Source organism: Pelodiscus sinensis, chromosome 3 (genome assembly GCF_049634645.1).
Source record: "Pelodiscus sinensis isolate JC-2024 chromosome 3, ASM4963464v1, whole genome shotgun sequence".
Classification (NCBI taxonomy): Eukaryota; Metazoa; Chordata; order Testudines; family Trionychidae; genus Pelodiscus; species Pelodiscus sinensis.
In genome coordinates, this window is record NC_134713.1 from 190120399 (window position 1) to 190129534 (window position 9136).

Below are 9136 nucleotides of genomic sequence, written 5' to 3' on the forward strand. Positions count from 1 at the left end.
GATCCGGATTAGGTTTATCCTAGGGATGGCACAAGCATCATGTGATTCTTCTGCTGTACAGTCTTTTGTAGGGTTCTCCTTTAGCCAACGCCTGGCTGGCAAATTGTACCTTGAAAGCTACGCTTTCATTTTAAAATAGCTACGATTCCAGTCCTCGTGGCTGAAAAGACAACCTGGAAAATAGAAGCTAATAAGGGTATGTCTACACGACAGCGTTCTTTTGAAATCTCTTATTTTGAACTGGTTATTTCATTTTGCTAGAATGCATTTTGCTATTTCGAAGTAGTGTGTCCACACTGAGGGTACGTCTAGACTACAAGCCTCTTTCGAAAGACCGCACCAGCTGTGTTGTGTAGAGTGCGGCTGAGGTGTGGGGGGGGAGATGTCCCCTGCGTCTGTGTAGAATGGCCTTGTGGAGGGAGGGCGTCTTGCTGTGTCCCACCCCGAGGCCAGGAGCATGTCATGTCTCTTGACACATGCGTGTGGCTAACTGGCCCAGGCCCCTGTGTAGCAGCCAGCGAGGGCCACATGCCCAGGGGTGGCACGGCACATGCACGCACGTGCACAGGTTGCTGCGTGATCCGTGGCAAGCAAGGCCCATGCACGCAGTCCCTGGTCTCCCTCCCCGCCCCCCAATAAGGGGACAGGGATGGCACTCACATGTTGTTGCCTCCCCAGATGACACTGGTGACAGGTCTGCTGGGATGGCTTGGGGATCCTGGCTACGTGGCATGCTCCCTGTGGGGTCCTGCGGCTCCTGGTGCTCCTCCTCCATGCCCTGGTCAGGGCCCTCTGCTCCAGGATCTATGACCCCCGGGGTGGCACGGACCATCCCGCCCCCCAGGATGCGGTCCAGGGCATCAAAATAGGGGCAGGTGTCTGCCCCTGTGTGGGAGCTGCGCCCTGTGGCCCTGGCATACGCCTGCTGCAGCTCCTTAATTTTCATGCGCATCTGCTCCTAGGTGCACATGTGGCCTTTGGTGGCCAGGCTGTCAGCCATCTGCCTGTAGACGGCCACGTTCCTCCATCTAGTGTGGAGATCGTGGACATTGGAGGCCTCCCCCCAAACTTCAATGAGGTCCATGATCTCTGCACTGGACCAGGAAGGTGCCCGACTTCTCCAGCCCCTGGCAGGCTCCTGGGATCTGAGGGACTGGGTTCGGAGAGCGGTGGAGGGCTGGCTGGCACTGGCTGCCTGGCTCATGCTGGGGCCACTGGCTCAGGGGCAGCGACTGCTGGCTCTGTGCTGGAAGGCCTGGAGCTAGCACAGGCACTGTGGCCAGAGTCTACCCCTTTAAGGGCTCCGGGGAGGGGAGGGAGAGGAGTTTTCCTGGTTGTGCCCAGAGTGGCCACCAGGGCACCCTGGGAAGGGCTGGAGGCCCCCTGTTTCAAAATAAGCATCTACACAGCACTTATTTCAAAATAACTATTTTGAATTTAGCGTTATTCCTCGTAGAATGAGGTTTACCAAATTCGAAATAAGCACTCCGCTATTTCGAATTAATTTCGAAATAGCAGTTTGTCTATGTAGACGCTAGGAAAGTTATTTTGAAATAACAGCTGTGTAGACATACCCTAAGGCTACGTCTAGACTGGCATGATTTTCCGGAAATGCTTTTAACTGAAAAGTTTTCCATTAAAAGCATTTGCAGAAAAGAGCGTCTAGATTGGCATGGATGCTTTTCCGCAAAAGCACTTTTTGTGGAAAAGCGTCCATGCCAATCTAGACGTGCTTTTCCGCAAAAAAGCCACGATCGCCATTTTTGCGATCGGGGCTTTTTTGCAGAAAACAAAGCTGAGCTGTCTACACTGGCTTTTGCCAGAATGGGAGCAGCATAGTATTTCTGCAAAAACACTGACAATCTTACATGAGATCGTCAGTGCTTTTGCGGAAATTCAAGCGGCCAGTGTAGACAGCTGGCAAGTTTTTCCGGAAAAGCGGCTGATTTTCTGGAAAAACTGGCCAGTCTAGACATAGCCTAAGTGTTGTCCTGAGTCTCTAAATAGACTGCCAATGTTCATCTTACTATTATGTTTACTCTGAGACCTACCAATTTAAATGTTGTTATTATTAACTGTTTAATTGCTGGTCATTTTAGCAGGAATATCCAGCAAATATGTAGAGCTCAGCAAATCCATGGATGTGGATACAAATTTTGTATATAGAAGTTGAACTCTGCAAATTTGCAGATATCCTGTTTATATCCGCAGATAGCCACATCCACAGATTCTGGTGCGTATCTTCATTGTTGCAGATACAGATGCGGATGCAAATTTTGCATCCACATAGGGCTCTACAAATATGCTTATCCCATAAACCTAAGCTGCTCCTCACAAGTGTCAAAAGCTCCCTCTGTCCCTTTATTCACCTATCAAAACCTCTACATTGCTCCTTGATATCTTCTGTACTGTAATTATGCATCACCTGTATAGAAATATGTGGCATATCAAAAACTGAAAAGCTCAGGACAGCATAAAATAAATTGAATTTAATATTAGAATTAATAACCTAGCCACTGCTGTGCTCTCTGTTTTATTCATTTTCATATTTAATTAAATCCCTCAATTGATAAGCTTAAATGATATTACTACAGAATTTCCAGTCTGGCATGCCAGAGTGCTGGAGGATGCAAAGTATTTAAAGAGATTTCAATCAAGTTTGTTGCAGAGTGCACAGGGCCTTGATGAATATGGTGCAGATACCCAGGGTAAGCAGTTGAAAGCTAGGGCTAGCATGGAAGGAGGATCTTGTGGTGAAGGCACTGGGTTGGAACTCAGGAGATCTTGGATCAGTGCTTCTCTTTGTCAAGTTACTTAATTCTTTTGTGCCTCACTTATCCATCTTTAAAATGGGGATAATGCTCCTTTTTTTATCCCACACTTTCTCCAGCTTGTATTTCTACTGCTCTTGAGGGTATGGCCTCTTCCTTACTATGTGTATGTACAGTGCCTAGCACAATGGGACCCTAATCCCATTTGGAGCCTCTATATCCTCCTAATGCAAAGAATAAGTACAAAGGTGTTTTAATACCAAAACAGACTGACTGTTTTACGGGAGAGTAACACTTGTGAAGGAATATGCCTTGGATAGTTCTCACCGTGCAATCAGTTCAAGGTAGAGTACCAAAATCTTCTGAGGTTGGGTCTAATACAGAAGCTATCATGCAGTATTACTTGATTTCTGCCATTTTCTTCTGGAAAATAGTGAGTCCCCTTTCCTAAGTTTTTGGATGTGTCTCAAGGTCAGACCTAAAATTAGGGATACAAAGTGAAAGGTCAGACCTAGAATTACGAATACAAATCCAAGCCCCACTGTGGCTCACCAAAACCTGGGTTTGATCTTATGTCAGAATGTCCATACTGAGTCAGTCCAAAGGTCCATCTAGCCCAATATCCTGTCTTCTGACAGTAACCAATGCCGGGTGCCCCAGAGGGAGAGAACAGAACAGGTAATCATCAAGTGATCCCTCCCCTGTCACCCATTCTCAACCTCTGACAAACAGAGGCTAGGGACACCATTCCTACACTTCCTGGCTAATAGCCATTAATGGACCTAACCTCCATGAATTTATCTAGGTGGGTTGTTTTTTTTTTTAACCCTGTTCAAGTCCTAGCCTTCACAACATCCTCTGGCAAGGAGTTCCACAGGTTGACTGCACATTGCATGTAGAAATACTTCCTTTTGTTTGTTTTAAACCTGCTAAAACAACCCCATTGCTATGAGAGACTTCAGAAGTAGTACTGATGTTGTAGCAAGATGGAAACTCCTACATCCGGTAGAACAGGATTTTAACGGCCTTCAATGTTACATTCTGAGCCAGAATTTGATAAGGTGCTTGACTAAGGCAAGCTCAAAGTCTCTGGCTTGGGAATGTAAAATACCTCAGCTCTTCCCAGGAGATGATGAAGGACCCATCCCTTGTTGAATGGAGATTCTTTAGTGGCAATAAGAGAGGAGGAGGAGTTGGGTTCAGCTGCATTTCCCACAGGGAGCTGCCCAAGTCACTGTGGGAGGGGAACATACTTGATATCAACCTTATCTAACAAAAATTAAATTGAAAGATCCAAATGATGCCAGGGGAAAACAATTGTGAACTAAGACTGGCCCATGGAAAAGGTAACGGGGCTGATTCATCCCCCAATTGGTGCAGACTGAGGGAAAGAGATTGCAATGTGTACCTTGCCTATTTAGAGTAGTGAGGGACCTCAAGAGCTGGCCCAACTTGTGTCCCTATTGTAATGGCTTTCAGAGAGATTTGCAGGGGTGCAGAAATCAACCTCCAGTCTGCTCTGTCCCCTTGTTTGTGGCCTGCCGCAGAATGCCTCCTGTACCCAGAGCTGCTGCACAAGCAGTTCTGAGCTGATGGAGCAGGACCCTGCCCCTGGTGTAGGGACACGCTGTGCTAGAATATTCCCCAGGGATGGTGTGGGGTTGTCTTCTGCCTGCCTCGGGGCTGGTCCCGTGTGTTTCAGTCTCATTCGTCCAACAGGGCTGTAGGACAAATGATGAACTGAGCCCAAATCAGAGACAAAATAATAACATGCAAAAGCTGGTTGAAGGGAACTGTGAATTCCTGTGCCATCGTGTCTACTGGTTGCCACTCTGCCTAGATCAGGGGTGTGAAATAATTTTCGATGGGGGGGACCACTCCAAGAATTTGGTAAGTGGTCAAGTGCCACACTTTTCTACAATATTAATGGCGGGAGTGTGGGGTCTAGGGCAGAGTTTGGCTACAGGACAGAGCTCGGGGTGGAATGCAGGAGCAGACGCAGGGTCAGAGAAGGAGTTTGGGGGCGGAAGGGGGTTGTGACCTGCAGCAGGGTTTCTGGTGTGACAGGGAGTGCCAGGTTCAGGCTCTAGCCGGAAGACGCTTACCATCTTGGCTTCTGGCTGGTGGCCCGACAGGCTCTCAGGCAGGCTCCCTGACGACCGCAGCCACACATGCGGCTCACAGTGTGTGTCTCTGCACTGCTCTCCCCTTGAAGGGAGGGGAGTCTTTGTGCCCTGCCCCTGCCCTAAGAACATCCTCGCAGCCTCTCATTGGCCAGAAACCATCCAATGGGAGCAGCAAGGGGAGTGCTTGCAGCTATATGCAGCATGCAGGGACCTGCTGCTCTTCGCGCTCCAAGGGGCAGAGACACAAGCTGGCCTCAGCAGTCAGTCACTTTGAGCAGCGTGTCCTGCTAGGCCAGGGCAGGCTGGATCCAAATGTTTGTGAGGCCAGATCCGGCCTTTGGGCCATATTTTGCCTTCCTCAGGCCTAAATGCTCTGTGAGAGGCCCATTGAGAGGCAGAAATGTCTTTTCCTTTATGTGAGAGATGTCTGCTTTCAACACAGACAGCGAGGCTGCAAGGATGAGTGTCTCATGTTGTCATATGACAGCAGGAGCAACAGCTTTCATACGGGAAAAAAACACTTACAAAGTCTTGATACAATCTCAGGAGCTAATAACACTGTTTTCCCCACCTGGAGACTCCCCCATCAACATGCTCCCAGCATGGGCGTTGGGATGGAAGGGGATGAAGGCTGTGCCATCACCAACTCCTCCAGACCCCTATCTCCTTGTGTGAGTAATCTGCTTCCCTGCTCTCTCTCAAGTTCAACAATTGTCCTAGGCCCTTGGTAAATGAAATGACAAACGTCCTTTTCCCTCAAGAATAAAATGTGGCTTGACTAACATGGAACTTTTGTCTTACCCCTGCAACAAACAAACTGGTAAAGATATTAAACACAGTGAAATGTGCGATCTAAAATCCTATCAGAGAACAAAAACATTATGTTGTTATAGCAATGGGAAGTCTCAGACTGAAAGGGATGGAATAGAGATGTAAGGCTAGGTCTAGACTGCAAGCCTCTTTCGAAAGAAAGCGTCTAGACTGCACGCAGAACTTTCGAAAAAGCAAGCCGCTTTTTCGAAAGAAAGCAGCAAGTGAGTCTGGATGCTCTCTTTCTAAAAAGCCCTGTTTGCTTTCAAGAACGCCTTTTTTCGAAAGAGCACTTTCGAAAAAAGGCGTTCTTCCTCGTGAAATGAGGTTTACCGCCGTCGAAAGAAAAGCCACGTTCTTTCGATTTAATTTTGAAAGAACGCAGCTGCAGTCTAGGCGCAGGTGAAGTTTTTTCGAAAAAACCCGAGTCTGGACACAGCCTAAGAGATTACCCTGTAGAAGCAGAAATACCTTCATGCACCCTAACTCAATAAATAAAACCATTGAGATACATGGTAATCAAAACTAATATTTGCTGCAGAGTTTCTTTTTTTGCTCTACTGGTTTTCTCTCTCCTCTGGCACTTTATTATTTTATTCCAATTCACATACTTTCTATTTTAATATAAATTCAGACTGTGACTTTCCAGCTCTGTGCTTTATGCAATAACTGAATTTGCATTGTAGTTTTCACAACACAGTTTAGTCTTCATTCCTCTCTCCCCCCATCTCATAATCTCTAAGGGTACGTCTACACTACAACGTTAATTCGAACTAACTTAGTTCGAATTAGTTAATTCGAACTAAGCTAATTCGAACTAACGGATCTAGACTAAAAAACTAGTTCGAATTAGCATTTTGCTAATTCGAACTAGCATGTCCACATTAAGTGGACCCTGAACCGGGCTTAAGGATGGCCGGAAGCAGTGCCGGCAGGGCATCAGAGGAGGACTTAGAGCGTGGAGATGCTGTCTCAGGCTAGCCGAGGGCTGCGCTTAAAGGGTCCTGACCCCCACCCCGGACAGACAGTTCTCAGGGGTGTCCTGCTTGCAAAGCAGTCCTGGCTTGGAGTGCCCGGAGTACCCACACTGGGCACATCACAGCACTCGGCCATCAGCCCGGCTGCACTTGCTGCAGGCTGCCATGTGGGGAGAGGGGGCAATCGGGGGGCTGCAGGAGAGGTTCCACTCCAAAAGCCCGCAGAGCCAGCCCAGTCCTCCATCCGGGGTGTGTACCCCATTCCTCCCTCACCTCCTTCCACTTACCCTTCCCTAGCCCCTTTTCTTGATGTACAAAATAAAGGACAATTGTGTTCAAAAATGGAATCTGTCTTTATTGAACAAAACTGGGGGAGACTGGGAAAAGGAGGTGGGAGAGGGGAAGAGAAAGGCTGGGAGAGAGGAGGGCAACTAAAATGATCAGGGGTTGGGAACAGGTCCCATATGAAGAGAGGCTAAAGAGACTGGGACTTTTCAGCTTAGAAAAGAGGAGACGGAGGGGGGACAGGATAGAGGTCTCTAAAAGCAGGAGTGGGGTGGAGAGGGTGCATACAGAAAAGTTCTTCATTAGTTCCCATAAAGAAGGACTAGAGGACACCAAAGGAATGGAATGGGTAACAGGTTTCAAACTAGTAAGAGAAAGTTGTTCTTCCCAAAGCAAATAGTTAACCTGTGGAACTCCTTGCTGCAGGAGGCTGTGAAGGCTACAACTAGAACAGAGTTTAAAGGGAAGTGAGATCAAGTCATGGAGGTTGGGTCCATGGAGTGGTATTAGCCAGGGGGTAGGAGTGGTGTCCCTGCCCAAGGTTTGTGGAAGGCTGGAGAGGGATGGCACGAGACAAATGGCTTGGTCACTGTCTTCGGTCCATCCCCTCCAGGGTCCCTAGTGTTGGCCGCTGTCGGCAGACAGGCTACTGGGCTAGATGGACCTTTGGTCTGACCCAGGACAGCCATTGTAAGCTCAGGGCTCAGGGTCGGGGGTCTTAGTGGACCACCTTGATTTTCATGCACTCCTGCTCCTGGGTGGCCAGGCTGGCAGCTCTCCTGTCCTAGCCGGCCACGTTCCTGTGCCTAGTGCGGAGATCGTGGATGAGGTCCACGATGTCCGCACTAGCCCAGGAAGGTGCCCGCCTCTTGCGGTCCAGGGCAAGCTCCCGGGAGCCGCCAGCCTGGTCCCGGCAAGAGGGGGTGGGCTGGGGGGCATCGGGTGGGTGGCTCTGTGCCGTGCCAGGTGCAGGGTCTGCTAGCTGGGTGCTGGCAGGCTTGCACCTGGCACGGGCACCGTAGCCAGCCCGTGCCCCTTTAAGGGGTCCGGGGCCGGGAGGGGGGCATAGAGTTTCCCTGGTGTTGGCCAGAGTGGCCACCAGGGAAACCTGGGGAGGGCTAGCCTCCCACTAGTTCGAACTAAAGGGCTACACAGCCCTTAGTTCGAACTAGCTAGTTCGAACTAGGCGTTAGTCCTCGTAAAATGAGGTTTACCTAGTTCGAACTAAGCGCTCCGCTAGTTCGATTCAAATTCGAACTAGCGGAGCGCTAGTGTAGCGCATAGGAAAGTTAGTTCGAACTAACGTCCGTTAGTTCGAACTAACTTTCTAGTGTAGACATACCCTAAGTGCTATGTAGCTCAAATCAGATGAGATTTTCCTACAGCAAGCTTGATCGGAAATCTAGATTTGGAGGAGAATAGTAAAAACAAATGGAAACTGGATAAAGGCCAGTTACTGATGATAGTCCAAGTACGATTCGTTATAAACTAATATGTGTTGGGATATGTAAATTAATGGGGGTCTGGGATGACTATACATCAGCGGGTAAAGGGTCTAGCAAGAATAGTCATTGTCATTACCCTTTAAGCATGTTTTTCCCCTTTGGAAGATGGTTGCACTGAACTCTATCTTGTTTTGTCATCGCACTTCTCTGTAAAAACATTTTCAGGGTCGAAGCGTTTTCTCCCTCCCTATAAGCCGCTGATTAAAACAGTATGAAATGCTGATTCAACTAAAAACGAGTAAATAACGAACAGGGGTGGGTATAACTGTATTCATCACCTACTTATTCATTGCTTCAGAGGGGTAGCCGAGTTAGTCTGTAACAGGAAAAACTTAAAAAACAACAAATAGTCTAGTAGCCTCTGCCATAAATAAAGACCATGTTGAAACGTTTTGTGTTTGACATAGTATTTTATTTAAAAATGAAGCCTGGCCAACAAGCCCCTAATTGGGGCCAAGCCCCTATCTGGCCACAGCATCATATTTCTCTTGCACACCCCACAGACCCCAACCCTGAGCCTAATCACTGGAACCCCCTGTCCTGAGCCTCCCACAACCCCGGTCTTCTGCAACAACACTCCTGTACCATCCACACACTGCAAATCTGTGTCCTGAGCCCATCATACTCCCAACCTCTCTGCCCTGAGCCCCTCATGCCCCCCA